Raw genomic sequence first — 25,874 nt, forward strand, 5'->3', positions numbered from 1 at the left:
CTTTCACTGACCAGATGCTCTAGAAATGAATTTTCAGCTGAGCAGTGTCCATAGAATACAGATGACACAGACAGTAAAAAACGGACAGACGGTTCAAACACAGATCCTTTACGGACATCTTCACTGATGAAACACGGATGGATTTTTCCATGGACATCAAACAGAAATGTGAATGAGGCCTCAGTTAAACAATTAGAATACTATGTTATATCCATTCTTATGGTAAATGATTTGTTATGCTAAAACCATATCTGGGAATTTTCTTTCACATATGACCACACTTTGAACTCTATCAATTTACATTTGATGACTTCTCACATGAAAATAACTGTGATGCTCAGGCACATAATTATTTTTGTGATAAAAGTTAACATGCTTTACACAGAAACACGAGCACTAGCTTGTCCCGTCCATGTCTCTAATTTTGCTTTTCTTGACATGGTTGATAGATAGATAGATGGATAGATACAGTTGAAACCAGAAGTTTACATACACTGTATAAAAAGACACATATGCATGTTTTTCTCAATATCTGACATGAAATCAGAATAAACCTTTCCTGTTTTTGGTCAATTAGGATTACCATAATTATTATGATTTGCCAAATGCCAGAATAATGAGAGAGAGAGAGAGAGAGAGAGAATCTTTTAAGGCATATTTTATTGCTTTCTGCAAAGTCAAAAGTTTACATACATGTCATGACTAGAGTTGAGCGAACACCTGGATGTTCGGGTTCGAGAAGTTCGGCCGAACATCCCGGAAATGTTCGGGTTCGGGATCCGAACCCGATCCGAACTTCGTCCCGAACCCGAACCCCATTGAAGTCAATGGGGACCCGAACTTTTCGGCACTAAAAAGGCTGTAAAACAGCCCAGGAAAGAGCTAGAGGGCTGCAAAAGGCAGCAACATGTAGGTAAATCCCCTGCAAACAAATGTGGATAGGGAAATGAATTAAAATAAAAATTAAATAAATAAAAATTAACCAAAATCAATTGGAGAGAGGTTCCATAGCAGAGAATCTGGCTTCCCGTCACCCACCACTGGAACAGTCCATTCTCAGATATTTAGGCCCCGGCACCCAGGCAGAGGAGAGAGGTCCCGTAACAGAGAATCTGTCTTCATGTCAGCAGAGAATTAGTCTGCATGTCATAGCAGAGAATGAGGCTTCACGTCAGCCACCACTGCAACAGTCCATTGGCATATATTTAGGCCCAGCACACACACAGGCAGAGGAGAGAGGTCCCGTAACAGACAATCTGGCTTCATGTCAGCAGAGAATCAGTCTGCATGTCATAGCAGAGAATCAGGCTTCACGTCAGCCACCACTGCAACAGTCCATTGGCATATATTTAGGCCCAGCACACACACAGGCAGAGGAGAGAGGTCCCGTAACAGAGAATCTGGCTTCATGTCAGCAGAGAATCAGTCTGCATGTCATAGCAGAGAATGAGGCTTCACGTCACCCACCACTGCAACAGTCCATTGGCATATATTTAGGCCTAGCACACAGGCAGAGCAGAGAGGTCCCGTAACAGACAATCTGGCTTCATGTCAGCAGAGAATCAGTCTGCATGTCATAGCAGAGAATGAGGCTTCACGTCAGCCACCACTGCAACAGTCCATTGGCATATATTTAGGCCTAGCACACAGGCAGAGCAGAGAGGTCCCGTAACAGACAATCTGGCTTCATGTCAGCAGAGAATCAGTCTGCATGTCATAGCAGAGAATCAGGCTTCACGTCAGCCACCACTGCAACAGTCCATTGTCATAAATTTAGGCCCAGCACCCAGGCAGAGGAGAGAGGTCCCGTAACAGACAATCTGGCTTCATGTCAGCAGAGAATTAGTCTGCATGTCATAGCAGAGAATCAGGCTTCATGTCAGCCACCACTGCAACAGTCCATTGGCATATATTTAGGCCCAGCACCCAGGCAGAGGAGGGAGGTCCCGTAACAGAGAATCTGTCTTCATGTCAGCAGAGAATCAGTCTGCATGTCATAGCAGAGAATGAGGCTTCACGTCACCCACCACTGCAACAGTCCATTGGCATATATTTAGGCCTAGCACACAGGCAGAGCAGAGAGGTCCCGTAACAGACAATCTGGCTTCATGTCAGCAGAGAATCAGTCTGCATGTCATAGCAGAGAATCAGGCTTCACGTCAGCCACCACTGCAACAGTCCATTGGCATATATTTAGGCCTAGCACACAGGCAGAGCAGAGAGGTCCCGTAACAGACAATCTGGCTTCATGTCAGCAGAGAATCAGTCTGCATGTCATAGCAGAGAATGAGGCTTCACGTCAGCCACCACTGCAACAGTCCATTGGCATATATTTAGGCCTAGCACACAGGCAGAGCAGAGAGGTCCCGTAACAGAGAATCTGTCTTCATGTCAGCAGAGAATCAGTCTGCATGTCATAGCAGAGAATGAGGCTTCACGTCAGCCACCACTGCAACAGTCCATTGGCATATATTTAGGCCTAGCACACAGGCAGAGGAGAGGTTCATTCAACTTTGGGTAGCCTCGCAATATAATGGTAAAATGAAAATAAAAATAGGATTGAATGAGGAAGTGCCCTGGAGTCCAATAATATATGGTTATGGGGAGGTAGTTAATGTCTAATCTGGACAAGGGACGGACAGGTCCTGTGGGATCCATGCCTGGTTCATTTTTATGAACGTCAGCTTGTCCACTGCAGAAAGACGCAGCAGTTGGCACCTGTGTTTCGTCATCATCAGAGACATGCTGAGGTGGTATTCCCATGTCCTCATCATCAGGAAACATAAGTGGTTGTGCGTCAGTGCATTCTATGTCTTTCACCGCTGGGGAAGGGCTAGGTGGATGCCCTTGGGAAACCCTGCCAGCGGAGTCTTCAAACAGCATAAGAGACTGCTGCATAACTTGAGGCTGAGACAGTTTCCCTGGTATGCATGGGGGTGATGTGACAGACTGATGGGGTTGGTTTTCAGGCGCCATCTGTGCGCTTTCTGCAGAAGACTGGGTGGGAGATAATGTGAACGTGCTGGATCCACTGTCGGCCACCCAATTGACTAATGCCTGTACCTGCTCAGGCCTTACCATCCTTAGAACGGCATTGGGCCCCACCATATATCGCTGTAAATTCTGGCGGCTACTGGGACCTGAGGTAGTTGGTACACTAGGACGTGTGGATGTGGCAGAACGGCCACGTCCTCTCCCAGCACCAGAGGGTCCACTAACACCACCACGACCATGTCCACGTCCGCGTCCCTTACTAGATGTTTTTCTCATTGTTATGGTTCACCACAACAACAAATATATTATTTGGCCCAATGTATTGTATTCAAATTCAGCGGGATATAAATTTGAGGCCTAGTATTTAGGCGCTGGGTGACCGGTATGGATTTAGTGACAGAATTAGACTTGGAAATGCACAGAAGCGTGTGTGTGAAGTTATTCTGAATGACCCTATGTGCACCTTCAATATGATCTACCCTTTTAGGGATAGATTTCAAATAGCTCTGATATAGCAGAAACGACTAAATTATGAAATTGCTAAATTGGGAATTGTATTTCAACCCAGAACAAAAAATGTGCTTTGACGGACACTAAATAACTTTCCCAGCCACAACAGGACAGCGGTAACGAGAGATTTAGCGGGATATAAATTTGAGGCCTAGTATTTAGGCGCTGGGTGACAGGTATGGGTTTAGTGCCAGAATTAGACTTGGAAATACACAGTAGCGGGTGTGTGTGAAGTTATTCTGAATGACCCAATGTGCACCTTGAATATTATATACCCTTTTAGGGATAGATTTCAAATAGCTCTGATATAGCAGAAACCACTAAATTATGAAATTGCTAAATTGGGAATTGTATTTCAACCCAGAACAAGAAATGTGCTTGAACGGACACTAAATAACTCGCCCAGCTACAGCACTAGGGACAGATTTAGCGGGATATAAATTTGAGGCCTAGTATTTAGGCGCTGGGTGACAGGTATGGGTTTAGTGCCAGAATTAGACTTGGAAATACACAGTAGCGGGTGTGTGTGAAGTTATTCTGAATGACCCAATGTGCACCTTGAATATTATATACCCTTTTAGGGATAGATTTCAAATAGCTCTGATATAGCAGAAACCACTAAATTATGAAATTGCTAAATTGGGAATTGTATTTCAACCCAGAACAAGAAATGTGCTTGAACGGACACTAAATAACTCGCCCAGCTACAGCACTAAGGACAGATTTAGCGGGATATAAATTTGAGGCCTAGTATTTAGGCGCTGGGTGACAGGTATGGGTTTAGTGCCAGAATTAGACTTGGAAATACACAGTAGCGGGTGTGTGTGAAGTTATTCTGAATGACCCAATGTGCACCTTGAATATTATATACCCTTTTAGGGATAGATTTCAAATAGCTCTGATATAGCAGAAACCACTAAATTATGAAATTGCTAAATTGGGAATTGTATTTCAACCCAGAACAAGAAATGTGCTTGAACGGACACTAAATAACTCGCCCAGCTACAGCACTAGGGACAGATTTAGCGGGATATAAATTTGAGGCCTAGTATTTAGGCGCTGGGTGACAGGTATGGGTTTAGTGCCAGAATTAGACTTGGAAATACACAGTAGCGGGTGTGTGTGAAGTTATTCTGAATGACCCAATGTGCACCTTGAATATTATATACCCTTTTAGGGATAGATTTCAAATAGCTCTGATATAGCAGAAACCACTAAATTATGAAATTGCTAAATTGGGAATTGTATTTCAACCCAGAACAAGAAATGTGCTTGAACGGACACTAAATAACTCGCCCAGCTACAGCACTAAGGACAGATTTAGCGGGATATAAATTTGAGGCCTAGTATTTAGGCGCTGGGTGACAGGTATGGGTTTAGTGCCAGAATTAGACTTGGAAATACACAGTAGCGGGTGTGTGTGAAGTTATTCTGAATGACCCAATGTGCACCTTGAATATTATATACCCTTTTAGGGATAGATTTCAAATAGCTCTGATATAGCAGAAACCACTAAATTATGAAATTGCTAAATTGGGAATTGTATTTCAACCCAGAACAAGAAATGTGCTTTGACGGACACTAAATAACTTTCCCAGCCACAACAGGACAGCGGTAACGAGAGATTTAGCGGGATATAAATTTGAGGCCTAGTATTTAGGCGCTGGGTGACAGGTATGGGTTTAGTGACAGAATTAGATTTGGAAATGCACAGTAGCGGGTGTGTGAAGTTATTCTGAATGACCCTATGTGCACCTTGAATATTATATACCCTTTTAGGGATAGATTTCAAATAGCTCTGATATAGCAGAAACCACTAAATTATGAAATTGCTAAATTGGGAATTGTATTTCAACCCAGAACAAGAAATGTGCTTGAACGGACACTAAATAACTCGCCCAGCTACAGCACTAGGGACAGATTTAGCGGGATATAAATTTGAGGCCTAGTATTTAGGCGCTGGGTGACAGGTATGGGTTTAGTGCCAGAATTAGACTTGGAAATACACAGTAGCGGGTGTGTGTGAAGTTATTCTGAATGACCCAATGTGCACCTTGAATATTAAATACCCTTTTAGGGATAGATTTCAAATAGCTCTGATATAGCAGAAACCACTAAATTATGAAATTGCTAAATTGGGAATTGTATTTCAACCCAGAACAAGAAATGTGCTTTGACGGACACTAAATAACTTTCCCAGCCACAACAGGACAGCGGTAACGAGAGATTTAGCGGGATATAAATTTGAGGCCTAGTATTTAGGCGCTGGGTGACAGGTATGGGTTTAGTGACAGAATTAGATTTGGAAATGCACAGTAGCGGGTGTGTGAAGTTATTCTGAATGACCCTATGTGCACCTTGAATATTATATACCCTTTTAGGGATAGATATCAAATAGCTCTGATATAGCAGAAACCACTAAATTATGAAATTGCTAAATTGGGAATTGTATTTCAACCCAGAACAAGAAATGTGCTTGAACGGACACTAAATAACTCGCCCAGCTACAGCACTAGGGACAGATTTAGCGGGATATAAATTTGAGGCCTAGTATTTAGGCCCTGGGTGACAGGTATGGGTTTAGTGCCAGAATTAGACTTGGAAATACACAGTAGCGGGTGTGTGTGAAGTTATTCTGAATGACCCAATGTGCACCTTGAATATTATATACCCTTTTAGGGATAGATTTCAAATAGCTCTGATATAGCAGAAACCACTAAATTATGAAATTGCTAAATTGGGAATTGTATTTCAACCCAGAACAAGAAATGTGCTTGAACGGACACTAAATAACTCGCCCAGCTACAGCACTAGGGACAGATTTAGCGGGATATAAATTTGAGGCCTAGTATTTAGGCGCTGGGTGACAGGTATGGGTTTAGTGCCAGAATTAGACTTGGAAATACACAGTAGCGGGTGTGTGTGAAGTTATTCTGAATGACCCAATGTGCACCTTGAATATTATATACCCTTTTAGGGATAGATTTCAAATAGCTCTGATATAGCAGAAACCACTAAATTATGAAATTGCTAAATTGGGAATTGTATTTCAACCCAGAACAAGAAATGTGCTTGAACGGACACTAAATAACTCGCCCAGCTACAGCACTAAGGACAGATTTAGCGGGATATAAATTTGAGGCCTAGTATTTAGGCGCTGGGTGACAGGTATGGGTTTAGTGCCAGAATTAGACTTGGAAATACACAGTAGCGGGTGTGTGTGAAGTTATTCTGAATGACCCAATGTGCACCTTGAATATTATATACCCTTTTAGGGATAGATTTCAAATAGCTCTGATATAGCAGAAACCACTAAATTATGAAATTGCTAAATTGGGAATTGTATTTCAACCCAGAACAAGAAATGTGCTTGAACGGACACTAAATAACTCGCCCAGCTACAGCACTAAGGACAGATTTAGCGGGATATAAATTTGAGGCCTAGTATTTAGGCGCTGGGTGACCGGTATGGATTTAGTGACAGAATTAGACTGGGATATGGCCAAAAAATAAACAGACTATTGCTGGTTAAATGCACTTGGTGTGACAGCTTCACCCTGATGTAGGCTTTAGCCAAAAAACAACCACACCATTGAGGGTTAAATGCACTTGGTGACAGGCGCAGCTTGCCCCTGATTTAGTATATGGCCAAAAAATGAACAGACTATTGCTGGTTAAATGCACTTGGTGTGACAGCTTCACCCTGATGTAGGCTTTAGCCAAAAAACAACCACACCATTGAGGGTTAAATGCACTTGGTGACAGGCGCAGCTTGCCCCTGATTTTGTATATGGCCAAAAAATGAACAGACTATTGCTGGTTAAATGCACTTGGTGTGACAGCTTCACCCTGATGTAGGCTTTAGCCAAAAAACAACCACACCATTGAGGGTTAAATGCACTTGGTCGCAGCTTGTGCTGGCGCACCACAAGACACAAAATGGCCGCCGATCACCCCAGAAAAATGTGACTGACAAACGGTCTGGGCAGCCTAAAAACAGTGAGCAATTGAGGATCAGCAGCTCAATGATCCACAGCTGCAGATCGATCAGTTAATCAAGTCCTTTGGAGGAGTTAATCTGCCTAATCTCGCCCTACTGTCGCAGCCGCAACCTCTCCCTACGCTAATCAGAGCAGAGTGACGGGCGGCGCTATGTGACTCCAGCTTAAATAGAGGCTGGGTCACATGGTGCTCTGGCCAATCACAGCCATGCCAATAGTAGGCATGGCTGTGATGGCCTCTTGGGGCAAGTAGTATGACGCTTGTTGATTGGCTGCTTTGCAGCCTTTCAAAAAGCGCCAAGAAAGCGTCACAAAAGCGCGAAGAAAGCGACGAACACCGAACCCGAACCCGGACTTTTACGAAAATGTCCGGGTTCGGGTCCGTGTCACGGACACCCCAAAATTCGGTACGAACCCGAACTATACAGTTCGAGTTCGCTCATCCCTAGTCATGACTCATTAATATTTGGTACCATTGCCTTTAACCACTGAAAGACCACAGGTTTATACCCCCCTAGTGACCAGGCCCGTTTTTACAAATCGGCACTCCACAACTTTAACGGTTTATTGCTCATGCAACTTGGCACCCAAATGAATTTTACCTCCTTTTCTTCTCACTAATAGAGATTTCATTTGGTGGTATGCCCATGCCCCTCACGGAATACCTTGGGGTGTCTTCTATCCAAAATGGGGTCACATGTGGGGTATTTATACTGCCCTTGCATTTTAGGGGCCCTAAAGCGTGAGAAGTAGTTTGGAATCCAAATGCGTAAAAATGCCCTGTGAAATCCTGAAAGTACTCATTGGAATTTGGGCCCCTTTGCGCATCTTGGCTGCAAAAAAGTGTCATACATGTGGTATCGCCGTACTCAGGAGAAGTGGGGCAATGTGTTTTGGGGTGTATTTTTACATATACCCATGCTGGGTGAGAAAAATATCTCTCTAAAAGACAACTTTTCCCATTTTTTTATACAAAGTTGTCATTTGACAGAGATATTTCTCTCACCCAGCATGGGTATATGTAAAAATACACCCCAAAACACATTGCCCTACTTCTCCTGAGTACGACGATACCACATGTGTGACACTTTTTTGCAGCCTAGGTGCACAAAGGGGCCCAAATTCCAATGAGTATCTTGAGGATTTCACAGGGCATTTTTTACGCATTTGGATTCCAAACTACTTCTCACGCTTAAGGGCCCCTAAAATGCCAGGGCAGTATAACTACCCCACAAGTGACCCCATTTTGGAAAGAAGACACCCCAAGGTATTCCGTGAGGGCCATGGTGAGTTCCTAGAATATTATTTTTTTGGGCACAAGTTAGCGGAAAATGTTTTTTATTTTTGTTTTGTTTTTCTTACAAAGTCTCATATTCCACAAACTTGTGGAAAAATTTTTTTTTTTACATGAACTCACCATACCCCTCACGGAATAACTTGGGGTGTCTTCTTTCCAAAATGGGGTCACTTGTGGGGTAGTTATACTGCCCTGGCATTTTAGGGGCCCTTAAGCGTGAGAAGTAGTTTGGAATCCAAATGCGTAAAAAATGCCCTGTGAAATCCTCAAGATACTCATTGGAATTTGGGCCCCTTTGTGCACCTTGGCTGCAAAAAAGTGTCACACATGTGGTATCGCCGTACTCAGGGGAAGTAGGGCAATGTGTTTTGGGGTGAATTTTTACATATACCCATGCTGGGTGAGAGAAATATCTCTGTCAAATGACAATTTTGTATTAAAAAGACACCCCAAAACACATTGCCCTACTTCTCCTGAGTACGGCGATACCACATGTGTGACACTTTTTTGCAGCCTAGGTGCGCAAAGGGGCCCAAATTCCAATGAGTACCTTTTAGGAGGACATTTTTAGACATTTGGATTCCAGACTTCTTCTCACACTTTAGGACCCCTAAAATACCAGGGCAGTATAAATACCCCACATGTGACCCCATTTTAGAAAGAAGACACCCCAAGGTTTTCAGTGAGGGGCATGGCAAGTTCATAGAAGATTTTTTTTTTTGGGCACAAGTTAGCGGAAATTGTTTTTTTTGTTTTTTATCACAAAGTCTCCCTTTTCGCTAACTTGGGACAAAAAGTTCAATCTTTCATGGACTCAATATGCCCCTCAGCGAATACCTTGGGGTGTCTTCTTTCCAAAATGGGGTCATTTGTGGGGTGTTTGTACTGCCTTGGCATTTGAGGGTCTCCGCAATCATTACATGTATGGCCAGCATTAGGAGTTTCTGCTATTCTCCTTATATTGAGCATACGGGTAATGAGATTTATTTTTTTTGTTTAGCCTCTGGGCTAAAAGAAAAAAATGAACGGCACAGATTTCTTCATTCGCATCGATCAATGTGGATGAAAAAATCTCTGCCAAAAAATGTGCAAAAAAAAAAGGAGGGGAAAGGCGTCTGCCAGGACATAGGAGCTCCGCCCCAACATCCAAACCCACTCAGCCCGTATGAGCTGTCAAACGCGATTTCTCCATTCACATCAATCGATGTGGATGAATAAATCTTTGCCAGAATTTATTTTTATTTTTTTATACAAAGTGTTTGCCAAAGCATAGGAACACCGCCCCTCAGCTCATAAGCCTCGGCAAACATATCTTTTTTACTGCAGAGGAGAAATCTCGTCTTGCAGCGCCTCATACACCGACTTTTGTGTAATCTGACAGCGCAATGCTTCTGTCAGAATGCACATCAGTGCTGCAGCTGCTTGATCGCTTGGTCCACCTAGAATACGGGTGTCAAACACAAGGCCCGCGGGCCGAATCCGGCCCGCCAGACCTCGTCATGTGGCCCGCGTAGCCGCCGCCGGCTGCCAGCCTTCACCTTTTATTATCACTTCCTGCAGGAAGTGATAATAAATCGCATAATGAGCGGCAGGGCTTTTTTTCTGGCGGTACGCATCGGAACGGCGTTCCTGTCATGGTCTTACCTTCTTGCTGTTCTCCTTCGTTTGACATGTGCTGGCGGCCATCTTGGTTTCTGGGTTTCTTGTAGCCTCCCACCCTGCGGCTTCTCCTTCCCAATGGGAGGAGCTGGATGCCTAGCTCATATATATAGGAGGTCTGTGGCTTCAGTTCCTTGCTTGGTCCTCCTGTGTTCACATGCTCCTAAGACTGCTGCTGCTTCTGGTTCCTGATCCTGGCTTCGTCTGACTACCCTGCTGGTTCCTGATCCAGGCTTCGTCTGACTACCCTGCTGGTTCCTGATCCAGGCTTCGTCTGACTACCCTTCTGGTTCCTGACCTCTGGCATCGCAAGACCCTGCTTCGGTTTAGCCATCCGTTTGGACTTTTGCCTCACAGCTTGATTTTCAATAAAGCCTTCTTATTTCCACTTATCTCTTGTTGTACGTCTGGTTCATGGTTCCATGACATTAGGACCAAGCCATGAATTCTGACGGTACAGGGCCATCCTCGCTACCTACGCTGGTTGCCAGACTTGATCAGCAGGATCACCTGTTGGGTCGGTTCGCTGTGGCGTTGCAAACCCTGCTTGAACGCACGGCTCATTTAGCTTCCGTTGCCGATGGGTCGGTTGTCGCTCCTGGGCCCGCTCCTACTGCCGCTCCGGTTGTTGCGCCAGAGTCTACCCCGACACCTGTTGCTGCGCCTGCGGTGTTTCGGGGTATGACCGGTTCTGCCCCCCTTCCACAGCGCTTTGGGGGAGAGCCAACTCAGTGCCGAGGTTTCCTTAACCAGGTGGGCATTTATTTCGAGTTGCTGCCACATGCCTTTCCTACTGAGAGATCAAAGGTGGGCTTCTTGATCTCGCTGCTCTCGGACAAGGCCTTGGCCTGGGCCAGCCCTTTATGGGAGAACAACAATCCGGTGGTTGCCGAGTTTTCCGGTTTTGTTGCTTCTCTTCGGAAGGTATTCGATGTGCCGGCTCGTGCTGCCTCTGCTGCGGAAGCTCCTTATGTCCATCAGACAGGGTTCACGATCCGTAGCTGAATACGCCATTGAGTTTCGTACCCTGGCAGCAGAGGTGGGCTGGAATAATGAGGCTCTGGTCGCTGCTTTCTCTCATGGTCTCTCGGATGCCTTGAAGGATGAGGTTGCAGCTAAGGACCTACCAGTGGAGCTCGAGTCTCTTATTTCTTTCCTGATTTTGATTGACACCAGACTCAGGGAGAGACCTTCCTTTAAGGAGAGCCTGCGGAGGTCTTCTAACAGATTGGCGCCTACGTTTGCTGTCCCACCCGTGCCTCCCTCTCCTCCCACGCCTCCTGGGGATGACTTGTCTGGGGGTGAACCCATGCAGCTGGGGTTTGCTCGCCTGTCCGAGGGGGAGAGGGCACTCCGGAGACGCGAGGGCCGATGCATGTACTGTGGTCTCGGTGGGCATTTTCGGTTGGCATGCCCGAACCGTCCGGGAAACGCTCGCACCTGAGATCCTGTCGGGGGCAGATCTTGGGTGGAGTCTCCTCGTCCCCGGTTTCCCGTGTTGACAAACCACTGATTACTGTTGTCCTCTCCTGGGTCGGGGCTCGGTGACGACCCAGGCGTTGGTGGACTCTGGTGCTGGTGGTTTGTTCATTGATAGTGTGTTCGCTGCCGCCAATTCCATTCCTCTGCAGCCTCGAGGTTCCCCACTGGCTCTTGAGGCGATAGACGGCAGACCCCTTCTGCCGCCACACGTGACTCATGAGACCCTTCCAGTGGGGATGGCCATTGGTGCCGTTCACAGAGAGTCGGTCTGTCTCCAGGTTATTTCGTCTCCACACTACTCGGTGGTCTTGGGGTACCCCTGGCTCCAGAAGCATAATCCGACTTTCGATTGGAGATCGGCCGAGATCCTCTCGTGGTCACCGCAGTGTGGGGCTAGTTGCATCCATGGGTCTGTCAAGTTGCTGTGTACTTCCTCGGACTCTCTGTTGCCTCCTGAATACGAGGAGTACCGGGATGTATTCGATAAGGTGCGTGCGGTTGCCCTACCTCCGCACCGCCCATACGATTGTGCCATAGAGTTACAATCTGGTGCCGTTCCTCCTCGTGGCAAAGTCTATCCACTGTCGGTAGCGGAGAATGAGGCCATGGAGGAGTACGTGAGGGAGGCGCTTTCACGCGGACACATTCGCAAATCCTCGTCCCCGGCAGGGGCTGGATTTTTCTTTGTGAAAAAGAAGGGCGGTGAGTTGAGGCCTTGCATCGATTACAGGGGTCTCAATCGCATCACGATCAAGAACGCTTACCCGATACCCTTGATTTCCGAGCTGTTCGATCGCCTCAAAGGGGCCACGGTCTTTACCAAACTCGACCTGAGGGCGGCATATAACCTGGTAAGGATCAAGGCGGGCGATGAGTGGAAGACCGCGTTTAACACCAGGACCGGTCATTATGAATCCTTGGTTATGCCCTTTGGGTTGTGCAATGCGCCCGCAGTCTTCCAGGAATTCATCAACGATGTTTTCCGTGACCTGTTGCAGCAGTGTGTGGTGGTCTATTTGGATGACATCTTGGTATATTCTGAATCCATGGAGGCCCACATTCTGGATGTCAGACGAGTGTTGCAACGGTTACGAGAGAACAAGCTGTTCGGTAAGCTTGAGAAATGCGAATTTCACCGATCCCAGGTAACCTTCTTAGGTTACATCATTTCCGCTGAGGGGTTCTCCATGGATCCTGAGAAGGTTTCGGCTGTCTTACAGTGGCCCCAGCCCAGTGGTCTTCGTGCCCTGCAGCGCTTTTTGGGCTTCGCCAATTATTATCGGAAGTTCATCAGGGACTTTTCCATGCTAGCCAAGCCTCTCACGGATCTGACCAGGAAGGGCAGTAATCCCCAGGTCTGGCCGCTCGAGGCCATCCGAGCTTTTGAGGCTCTAAAGTCCGCCTTTGTGTCGGCTCCGATTCTGTCGCATCCCAACCCTGGGTTGCCTTTTGTCCTCGAGGTGGACGCGTCTGAGACGGGAGTAGGCGCCCTTCTGTCTCAGCGTAGAACACCAGAGGGTCCTCTGCTTCCTTGTGGGTTTTACTCCCGGAAACTGTCTTCCGCGGAGTGCAACTATCAGATTGGTGACAGGGAGTTATTGGCCATCGTGCAGGCCCTTAAAGAATGGAGGCACTTGCTCGAGGGCTCGGTGGTTCCGGTTCTCATCCTGACGGACCACAAGAATCTGACCTACCTCTCTGAGGCCAAGAGATTGACACCACGTCAGGCCAGATGGGCTCTGTTCTTGTCACGTTTTAATTACGTGGTCTCCTACCTACCCGGTTCCAAGAACATCAGAGCGGATGCCTTATCACGGCAGTACTTCCGAGCTGTCCGGGGAGGAGTCGATTCCGACTTCGGTCATACCTCCGAATCAGATCCTGGCCGCCATTCGCACCAGCCTGACCTCTCCCCTGGGTGAGCAGATTTTGGCGGCTCAATCTGGTGCTCCCTCTGGGAGACCCAACGGCAGATGTTTTGTGCCTGAGGAGTTGCGCACTCGGTTGTTGCGAACCTACCATAACTCCAAGGCCGCGGGGCATCCTGGAAAGAATCAGCTGTCATGGGCTGTTTCACGTCTGTTCTGGTGGCCTTCTCTACGTTCCGACATCGCCGCATATGTAGCGGCATGCTCCGTTTGTGCCCAGAGTAAATCCCCTCGGCACCGTCCGTTGGGCCTTTTGCAACCCATAGCCACCGGGGAGCGTCCATGGTCACACCTGGGGATGGATTTCATTGTGGACCTCCCTGCATCCCGAGGCCATACGGTCATTCTCATGATTGTGGATCGGTTTTCCAAAATGTGCCACTGTGTTCCTCTCAAGAAGTTACCCTCTGCACGAGAGTTGGCCACGATTTTTGCCAGGGAGGTCTTCCGGTTGCACGGTTTGCCCAAGGAGATTGTGTCGGATCGGGGGAGTCAGTTTGTGTCCAGGTTCTGGCGCTCCTTTTGCTCCCAGTTGGGGATTCATCTCTCTTTCTCCTCGGCCTACCACCCTCAGTCCAATGGGGCCGCAGAACGATCCAATCAGGCCTTGGAGCAATTCCTTCGTTGCTATGTCTCCGATCACCAAGACAATTGGGTTGACCTCCTGCCTTGGGCTGAGTTTGCCAGGAACACGGCGGTGAACTCTTCCTCTGGGACGTCTCCCTTCATGGCCAATTATGGGTTCCAACCTGCCGTGTTACCGGAGGTATTCTCTCCCCAGGATATTCCAGGCTGTGGAGGATCACCTTTCCGTCCTACGTGCTTCTTGGGTACAGATCCAGAGGTCCCTTGAGGTCTCTGCGCAGCGCCAGAGACTCCAGGCTGATCGCAGACGAGCGCCCGCTCCTTCCTACCAGGTCGGAGACCGCGTATGGTTGTCCACCCGCAACCTCAACCTTCGAGTGCCCACTCCCAAGCTGGCGCCTCGCTTTGTTGGTCCCTTCCGAGTGCTTCGCAGGGTAAACCCGATAGCCTATGCCCTTGCGCTTCCTCCTGGCATGCGGATCTCCAACGTGTTTCATGTCTCCCTGTTGAAGCCACTGGTGTGTAATCGTTTCACTTCCTCGGTTCCTCGGCCTCGTCCGGTCCAAGTGGGCAATCGTGAGGAGTATGAGGTGAGCAATATCCTGGACTCACGCCTGGTCCGCGGTCGGGTGCAGTTTTTGGTCCATTGGCGTGGTTATGGTCCAGAGGAGCGTTCCTGGGTTCCCTCCGCAGATGTCCATGCTCCTGCCTTGCTCCGAGCCTTCCACGCACGCTTCCCTCAGAAACCGTTCTTTACTCCGCGGAGGAGGGGCCCTTGAGGGGGCGGTACTGTCATGGTCTTACCTTCTTGCTGTTCTCCTTCGTTTGACATGTGCTGGCGGCCATCTTGGTTTCTGGGTTTCTTGTAGCCTCCCACCCTGCGGCTTCTCCTTCCCACTGGGAGGAGCTGGATGCCTAGCTCATATATATAGGAGGTCTGTGGCTTCAGTTCCTTGCTTGGTCCTCCTGTGTTCACATGCTTCTAAGACTGCTGCTGCTTCTGGTTCCTGATCCTGGCTTCGTCTGACTACCCTGCTGGTTCCTGATCCAGGCTTCGTCTGACTACCCTGCTGGTTCCTGATCCAGGCTTCGTCTGACTACCCTTCTGGTTCCTGACCTCTGGCTTCGCAAGACCCTGCTTCGGTTTAGCCATCCGTTTGGACTTTTGCCTCACAGCTTGATTTTCAATAAAGCCTTCTTATTTCCACTTATCTCTTGATGTACGTCTGGTTCATGGTTCCATGACAGTTCCGCCACCTTTTGACATCGCAGCCTGCCATGCTCCAGCATCGCAGGCTGCGATGTATCAGCGGGGAGGGACTGGGAGGAGGAGCTGGGGGCCGGTGCGTTCACTGTGCTCCCGCCCCCAGCTCCAGTAGTTATAAAATGTGTACAATTAATAAGGATTCTATTCATGAGGCCCCCTCTGCAGTAGAACATTCAATATAGCCACATCCTACTCACAGGGCTGTTATCTTAATGCTGGCCGGCCGGGCAGACGAGCGGCAGCGTCACGACTGACGTCATGTGCCCGGCCTACTTTCTGAATGAAGGAGGCGGCGCAGGCATGTGACGTCAGTCGTGACGCTGCCGCTCGTCTGCCCGGCCGGCCAGCATTAAGATAACAGCCCTGTGAGTAGGATGTGGCTATATTGAATGTTCTACTGCAGAGGGGGCCTCATGAATAGAATCCTTATTAATTGTACACATTTTATAACTAGTCTGTACTGGAGCGGCAATGGGGGGGGTCTGTGGATGGCACTGTTATGGGGTGGGGGGGTCTGTGGATGGCACTGTTATGGGGTGGTGGGTCTGTGGATGGCACTGTTATGGGGTGGGGGGTCTGTGGATGGCACTGTTATGGGGTGGGGGGGTCTGTGGATGGCACTGTTATGGGGTGGGGGGGTCTGTGGATGGCACTGTTATGGGGTGGGGGGTCTGTGGATGGCACTGTTATGGGGTGGGGGGTCTGTGGATGGCACTGTTATGAGGTGGGGGGGGTCTGTGGATGGCACTGTTATGGGGTGGGGGGGTCTGTGGATGGCACTGTTATGGGGTGGGGGGTCTGTGGATGGCACTGTTATGGGGTTGGGGGGTCTGTGGATGACACTGTTATAGGATGGGGGGGTCTGTGGATGGCACTGTTATGAGGTGGGGGGGGTCTGTGGATGGCACTGTTATGGGGTGGGGGGTCTGTGGATGGCACTGTTATGGGGTGGGGGGGGTCTGTGGATGGCACTGTTTTGGGGTGGGGGGTCTGTGGATGGCACTGTTATGGGGTGGGGGGGTCTGTGGATGGCACTGTTATGGGGTGGGGGGTCTGTGGATGGCACTGTTATGCGGTGGGGGGTCTGTGGATGGCACTGTTATGGGGTGGGGGGTCTGTGGATGGCACTGTTTTGGGGTGGGGGGTCTGTGGATGGCACTCTTATGGGGTGGGGGGGTCTGTGGATGGCACTGTTATGGGGTGGGGGGGTCTGTGGATGGCACTGTTATGGGGTGGGGGGGGTCTGTGGATGGCACTGTTATGGGGTGGGGGGGGTCTGTGGATGGCACTGTTATAGGATGGGGGGGGTCTGTGGATGGCACTGTTATAGGATGGGGGATCTGTGGATGCCATCCCCAGATCCCCCATTAACAGTGCCATCCCCATCTGGGGGGTTTCTTTGCTGGGCTGGACTTTTATAGCCCCCCCCCCAAATTTTACTTGCATCCCTGTTCTCTAAAGGGGCAGTTTTAGGGGGTGGGCAGATCCCCCATAAGTGTCACCCACAGATCCCCCATAAGTGTCACCCACAGATCCCCCACAGATCCCCCATAAGTCCGATACAACCGGCCCTTTGAGGATGACCAAACTGCTGATGCGGCCCCCGATGAATTTGAGTTTGACACCCCTGACCTAGAAGGTAAAAAAAAAAAATGATAAAAAAAAAAACAGGCTGCAACGCAATAAATTTATTAACATTAACTTTATATAACATTTGAACAGAACATTAACTTTTATAAACTTTATTGAACTTTTGAAACAGAACATTAACTTTTTTGCTTACCTGTGATTTTTTGTTTTGTTTTTTGTTTTTTACCTTTAGAGGACAAACCTTTCCTTCCCCATGGGACAATGTGCAAAGCGCAAATCGCCCAGAGATGTGGCGCAGTACATTATGCACTTTGTCCCAGGTGAAAGGAGAGGTTTGTGGCAGCTCTGTGTGAAAGGGCCCTAAGACCCCTGTGTGCCTGTCCTGTGTCACGCAATCCCTACACTAATAGTGTACCTGTGTGTGGAACTTCCGGAAACACTCCCCTATGCATAGGGCAGGCTGGTCAGGACAGTCAGGACAAAAAAAGGTGGTGTCACGCCTTATTCCACCCCTGCTACAGACACAACATCTTTTTCTTGGGGAACGTTGAGTTGGGGTACCAGGATAGACACTTGGGAAGTGTCTGCCATGTAGCCGGCTCACTACATCAGGGACTTGGGGCACGGACCCTCCTGTAACAGGATTTCCGAAATGATCTCTTCCTGGAATTTTAGGAAGGATCCTGCTCTCCCAGCCTTACTGTAGAGAACAAAACTATTATATACAGCCAATTGAATTAAATATACAGACACCTTCTTATACCAGAGTCTGGTGCGTTGGGAAACTAAATAGGGAGCCAACATCTGGTCATTGAAGTCCACCCCTCCCATGTGAAGGTTATAGTCGTGGACAGAGAGGGGTTTCACAATGACTCCAGTTGCCCTTTCAAGTTGGACAGTCGTGTCTGCGTGAATGGTGGACAGAAGGTAAACGTCCCTCTTGTCCCTCCACAATTCTCTTCCTGATATCTTGGCTGATTTCTTTAGACTTTCCCATTATGCTACACAAAGAAGCAGTGTGTTTCAGCAATGCATTTAAATATATCCACAGGTGTGTCTCTAATTAACTCAGATGTTGCCAACAAACCTAACAGAAGCTTCCAAACACATGACATCATCATATGGGCAGTCCAGAATTATTTAAGAGAAAGATAAGCGAATCGAAGTTGACAAAGTGGAATTCAATCAGAATCTTAGGAAAAATTTGATTTGATTCGCATCAATTGGCTTGTATTAGTGGGGGGAAAAAAGGGCTTATTAACCGTTGTGTGGTGAAGTGAGAAAATTGCAGCCCTTTTTGGCGTGCATTAGTGGCACAAAAATATATATTATTTGCCGTTCAGTGGTGCAGTTATATGTTCTAAAGCCCTTTTTGGCGTGTATTAGTGGCAAAAAAAATATATTATTTGCCGTTCAGCGGTGCAGTTATATGTTCTAAAGCCCTTTTTGGCGTGTATTAGTGGCAAAAAAATATATATTATTTGCCATTCAATGGTGCAGTTATATGTTCTAAAGCCTTTTGTGGGGTGTATAGGTGGAAAAAAGTAAGGGCCTATTTGCCGTTTAGCGGTGCAGTTAGATGTTCTAAAGACTTCTTTGGCGTGTATTAGTGGTAAAAAAAGGGCTTATTAGCCGTTGTGTGGTGAAGTGAGAAAATTGCAGACTTTTTTGGGGTGTTTTAATTTCCTTTTTATTTATTTATTTGATCTAACAGTATGTCAGACAGAGAAGCGCCAGGCCCTGCACAGGGGAGTGGCAGAGGCCTAAATGTTTCTGGCACAGGTCGCAGCAGAGTAAGGGGACGTGGCAGCAGGAGTCGCAGCGAGGGGCCTGAGCTCCCGGTGTCATCTAGCAGTTGTGTCTTGACCAGCAAGCCACCGGTTCTTGAATGGTTGACTCAGTCATCCACTTAGTTCCAAGTGACATCAGACACCCCCAGCCAAGAGTCGGTGGGTTCGTCAGACACAACCCTTAGTTGGCATGGCCCGGGAGCAGGCCCTGTGCCCTCACCTGTCCTCAACCTGCCTCTGTCCTTTTCAGTTCCCTCAGCCAGACAACTATTATATGCTGTGGGCTCAGCTCCACTATACAGCGAGGACGAGCTACTAGAGGACAGTCAGCAGCTACTGGCCAGCCAAGATGTGGAGGAGACATCCACAGCTTCCTCCGGTAGACTGGCAAGTAGTGATGAGGAGAGTGGCGTTGGAGCTGGTGTTGCAACAGTACTCGATGATGATGATGTAGCTGATCGCACTTGGGAGCTGGGTGAATTAGGGGCTCCATCATCATCGGGAGAAGAGGGTGGCAGCTTGCCTTTGAGGCAGTGGCGGAGCCAGCAAGTCGCTAGCGTGGCCGGGAGTCAGCAGGGTGGCAGCAGTGGTAGGTTGGTAGCCAAACGTGCCTTGGGTAAACCACCTACCTGCCCGGAAAGTAGCGGTGCAGGGGTTCACGGAAGCAGCGGTGGTAGCAGTCAGTCAGTGTGTAGTGTTGGGGGTAAAATCACCTACTCGGCGGTGTGGCAGTTTCCTTCATCCTTCATGAAGTGTCCTTCATCAAGAAATTGAATCCTGGCTTTCTCCGCGACAACTCAAAATTGGAATCATGGTGACCGATAACGGGAAGAACATCGTGTCCACGCTGCATCAAGGAGGGCTGAGCCATGGGCCCTGCATGGCACACATGTTCAATCTGGTTGTCAAGCGGTTCCTGAAGTCTTCCACCCATCTGCAAGACATTCTAAAAATGGCCAGGAAACTTTGCATGCACTTCAGCCACTCACACAGCGCAAAGCACACCCTCCTTGAGCTGCAGCGGCAGACTGGCATCCCCCAACATAGGCTGATATGCGACGTTTCCACCTGTTGGAATTCCACCCTCCATATGTTGGACCGAATATACGAACAGAGAAAGGCCATAAACGATTTCTTGATGATCCAAGCGGACAGGAGTACTCCCCTGTGTAACTTCAATGTCAGCCAGTGGCAGCTCGTGCATGACACCTGCCATTTGCTCAGGCCCTTTGAGGAGGCCACGTTATTTGTCAGTCGCCAGGACAACGCGATGAACAATGTCATTTCACTGCTTCATATCCTGGAACAGATGCTGGTAAATCTGGCTGGTCAGGGGACTGGAGACATGGTGCCTAGCTCTCACGGCTACATGAGCCCTGTGGGGGCTGAACCGGAGGAGGAGGAAAAGCAGGACCTTAAAGCACAAGCAATGTGTAGCGAAATGGGTGTTTTTTATACACAGGTGACAGGAGACGAGGAGCAGCCAGAGGAGCTACAGGACGATGAGGAAGACGAGGCAGAGGACTCAGACACACCGTGGCAGCAGGAACGTACATAGAAATCACTGGTCCCCGTAGCAAGAATCTAAATTGGGCCCCCATTCCCCTTTTATAGCCCCTCCCACTACCTATTCCAGGCCTCTCCCTTTGTTCCATGAACTATGCTTGATGCTACGTTTTATAATTTATGCCATCAGGGCCAGATTGGGATTACAAAACAGCCCTGGCAGACAAAAGAGGTATAATAGATACAGTGTGTACAGATGTATAGTATATACAGCAGTGTACTGTTATGTGAGGTACAAGGTATAATATATGCTGTGTGTACAGGTATATAGTATATACGGTAGTGTACTGATATGTGAGGTACAGGGTATAATATATGCAGTGTGTACAGGTATATTGTATATACAGCAGGTACTGACATGTGAGGTACGAGGTATAATAGATGCAGTGTTTGTAGATATATTGTATATACAGCAGGTACAGACATGTGAGGTACGAGGTATTATAGATGCAGTGTTTGCCCCATAGGCTCAATGTTACAGAAGGTATGGAACAAAATAAAGGCACTTATGCAGGTATTACATGCCCAGGAGTTTACCCCGTTATGGGATAATCCCTCTTTAATTGAGTTTTCAGCCTTAAATGACAATAATTATTGGACCCGGAGAGCGATTACGATGGTTTCACATATATGCACTGGGGGGAAATTGAAACCCATTGGGGAAATATTTTATGAGACACCAATCACCATTTTACAACACTATAGATACGCGCAACTTGGGCACGCACTTGCATATACACAAAATAAAATTTCTCAAACATTAGGAACGCAGACACTGTTAGAGTTTTGTTATAACTCAGTTGGGAAAAAGTTAGGGTTTCACAAAATTATAGTAGATTAATAAGGAATTAAGCACTGTTATTTTATTTAAAAGTGTTGGTAAATGGGAAGCGAATATAGGGGAATGTAACCCACTCCAATGGCGGGAGATATATCAAAATATTAAAAAGGCTTCTCTCTCACGCCAACACTGGTTGATACAATTTAAAATAGTACACAGAATATATCTCACTCCGGGTCTCCTATCCAAAATGTACGGAAAAAAGGAAAATAATTTTGCTGTCTGAAATGCTCCTTTCCTGATGCTGGATATATCCATATGCTATGGAGCTGTCCGGTCATCAAGACTTTCTGGCAAAGTATATTTCAGGGTATGGGGGCAATATCTGTAAATAGCCCCCCGTTAACTATTGAAGTGGCTATACTTGGACTTTTCTCCCCTGAGTTTAAACATAAAGTAATAAAAAGTGAACCTATCTGTTGGCTAAAGGGACTCCTAGTGGCCAAGGTATTAATCCTCAGGAACTGGGTGATAGACAGGGCCCCTACACTACAGGAGTGGGAAAGACTAATGCAAAGAGTAAAAGAATTTGAAGGCATGGAGGATGTAAAGGGGAGAAACATCGGATATAGTTGAAAGCTACACGGCTGAAGTGGAACTGATAATCGGGAATTCCAGATTCAATAGTGAATATCCTAACCACATTTAATTGGTAGGGGATGACTAGGCGGTAGTACTCGCGTATATTGGGTGAATATAGTATGATTTACAGCGGACTATGAAACAGCCGGAATGAGGGTGGAGTCTGCCGCCGCCCCCGCGACAGCCGTGGCCTGGCCGGGGGGGGAGGGGGGACAAGGTCGGATTAATAAGGGAGGAGGGAGATTAGCTACCACTTTGGGGCACTTCGTGTTTTTATATACTGACTGGCCTATTAGGCAAATGTGTCACAATAGCACTTTACTAACGTACATAGTTGAGTACATATCTGGAGATATAAAAGACATATGGACTATGCTCCTCCTCTCTGTATATATTCCGTATACTGTATATATTTGTACATTGTTTTTGTTTGGAAAAAATAAATAAAGATATTTGAATATAAAAATAAAATAGATGCAGTGTTTACAGATATATTAAAAAATAAAAAGTTTGGAACCGCGCTGCTTTAGACTAGATTCCCCGGTCACTGATGGATGGCATTGGGCTCCAAAACCTTTTCCTTATCACCCCAGCAAGGTCCGGTCTTCAACAGACAGTAGCCTCTATGAGGTTCAAAAGAATAGGCAAAATAGTGAAGCACCCTTTGTCAAATGATTTTAAAACGTTTTAATCTACTCACAAGAGTTGTTCAACAAAAAGCATATAACAGTATCGTTTATGATCGTCTCGTTCCTGCCCGACCCAGGTTTCGCTGCCTCGCTTCTTCAGGGGCGAACTGCGCATATGCGCAATAGGGCTCTTTAAATAGCCCAGCTGTCTCATTACATCACTCAGTGCTTATCCAGATCGTATCCGGAAATTACACAACACAGTTTTACAATGTACATTTTCAAAAAACAGCATTATTCTTATCAAGATATTTACTATAATCAGCCTGATCGTAATCCATAACCACTCTTTTGTTATACCACAGTCTCACTATAATCGGCCTGTTCGTAATCCATGACCACTCTTTTCTTATACCACAGTTCCACCTAATGGCTACATTTTCTCAAAACACACATTTTCCGAAAACTACTATACATTATTCTCTCATCTCATAGTTTTATTCGTCATCTTCTAATATCCCTTTTACCCATCAATATTCAGGTTGCTGTCATATAAGCTCCACCCTCTCCTGGAGCGTCATTTGAGTCTACCCGATCCCGCCTCCCGATCGTCATCTTCTAATCTCCCTTTTACCCATCAATATTCAGGTTGCCGTCATACAAGCTCCACCCTCTCCTGGAGCGTCATTTGAGTCTACCCGATCCCGCCTCCCTCATTACCTCTACCGCATCACATTGTAACGCCGCCCTATCAGGGCAATCCGGCCCCTTGACGTCACTCGAAGGTCCTCAAAAGGCGAGATGGGGAAGAATCAAATAGCGCAGCCAGGCTGAGTTATTTCACAATATACATGGTTTCAGATCAAATTCAATGTTTAGCCCACCTGGCTGCAGAGTCCCTAGCTGATAAATCCACTCCACCTCTTTTTTATTTATTTGTGCCAGTGAATCTCCTCCTCGCCAATGTGGCTTAACGATCTCAACTCCAGCGAATTTCAAACCCCGCGGGTTTTTCTCATGCGCAAGTTTAAAATGGGCTGATGCACTATGGGTAATTAGACCTTTTCTGATGTTTCGTAGGTGTTCCTGTATTTGAACCTTAAGCTTCCTTATTGTCCTGCCCACGTACTGGAGCCCACATGGGCACTCCAGTACGTATATGATGTTCTCATTTTCGCATGAACAATTCCCTCTTATGCGGAATTCCATTCCATTTTTATTGGATATTATGTTGTTACTATTTCTCTGGCGTTCCTTTGTATTCCGGTTTTTGCATCCTGCGCAAAATCCACACTAGGTAAATTTTCCTCCCTCCTTGTTTATTTTAATATTTACCGGAGGTATGGCGCTATGTACGAGCTTTGTTTTGATACTGGCCGCTTTTTTAAAAATAAAGGAGGGGTTGTCTGGTATGATCTTTCCTAAAACTGGATCGTTCTTCAATGTCCCCCAGTTTTTTTTCACCAGTTTTTTTATACTGTCGGACATGGAGCAGTATTTCGTCACAAATGAAAACTTATAGTCCCTATTCTCTTTTTTCACTATTCTTCTTGTACTTTCACTTTCTTCCTTTTTTTCTCTTTCCACAGTGTTTATGCATACGTCCAGATCCGCCTCATCATAACCTCTTTCAACAAATCTGTTTTTTAATATGTTGCTCTGTGTTCTATATTCTTCCATTTTTGTGCAATTACGGGCCATCCTCTTGAACTGTCCCTTTGGGATGTTTTTGAGCCAAGGCCCGTAATGGCAACTGGTCACATCAATGTAGGAGTTAACGTCTGTTTCCTTAAAGTATGAACTGGTTAGGAATTGGCCGTCCTCTATCCGTATGCATAAATCCAGGAAGTTAACTGAACTGTTGCTAATTTCCCCCACAAATTTCAGATTCCAGTGGTTATTATTCAACTGACAGATGAAGGACTCAAGACCTTCTCTCTCTCCTTCCCACACCAGGAGACAGTCATCAATATACCTCCTCCAGAAGGTCAGTTTACCTCCTGGGGTATCTGCTCCTAGTGTTGGAAGGATGGTGGTCTCTTCCCATGCCCCCATAAAAATGTTGGCAAAACTTGGGGCGAATTTCGCCCCCATCGCCGTACCGATACACTGTACATAATGTGAATCAATACACCAGAAATAGTTATGATCAAGGCAATAACTGAGGCATTCCATGATAAACGTTCCCTGTGGTTTCCCTATTTTCACATCTTTTTTAATCCTGTTTCCCACAGCTTCCATCCCTAAATTCTTCGGGATAACAGTATATAGAGATGCCACATCAATTGTGGCCATCCAAGTGTTAGTGGTGGGGGGACTTAGGTCTTTAATTAGTTGCAACACGGCCCCAGTATCTTTCAGGTGTGAGGGATTCTGCACCACATATCCCTGTAAATAGAAATCAATGTATTCAGTAACTCTGCATGTTAATGAGTTACAGATATATTGTATATACAGCAGGTATTGACATGTGAGTTACGAGGTATAATAGATGCAGTGTGTACAGGTATATTGTATATACAGCAGGTATTGACATGTGAGTTACGAGGTATAATACAGGTCCTTCTCAAATAATTAGCATATTGTGATAAAGTTCATTATTTTCTGTAATGTACTGATAAACATTAGACTTTCATATATTTTAGATTCGTTACACACCAACTGAAGTAGTTCAAGCCTTTTATTGTTTTAATATTGATGATTTTGGCATACAGCTCATGAAAACCCAAATTTCCCATCTCAAAAAATTAGCATATTTCATCCGACCAATAAAAGAATAGTGTTTTTAATACAAAAAAATCAACCTTCAAATAATTATGTTCAGTTATGCACTCAATACTTGGTTGGGAATCCTTTTGCAGAAATGACTGCTTCAATGCGGCGTCGCATGGAGGCAATCAGAGCCTGTGGCACTGCTGAGGTGTTATGGAGGCCCAGGATGCTTCGATAGCGGCCTTAAGCTCATCCAGAGTGTTGGGTCTTGCGTCTCTCAACTTTCTCTTCCCAATATCCCACAGATTCTCTATGGGGTTCAGGTCAGGAGAGTTGGCAGGCCAATTGAGCACAGTAATACCATGGTCAGTAAACCATTTACCAGTGGTTTTGGCACTGTGAGCAGGTGCCAGGTCGTGCTGAAAAATGAAATCTTCATCT

Source organism: Bufo gargarizans, chromosome 5 (genome assembly GCF_014858855.1).
Source record: "Bufo gargarizans isolate SCDJY-AF-19 chromosome 5, ASM1485885v1, whole genome shotgun sequence".
NCBI lineage: Eukaryota > Metazoa > Chordata > Amphibia > Anura > Bufonidae > Bufo > Bufo gargarizans.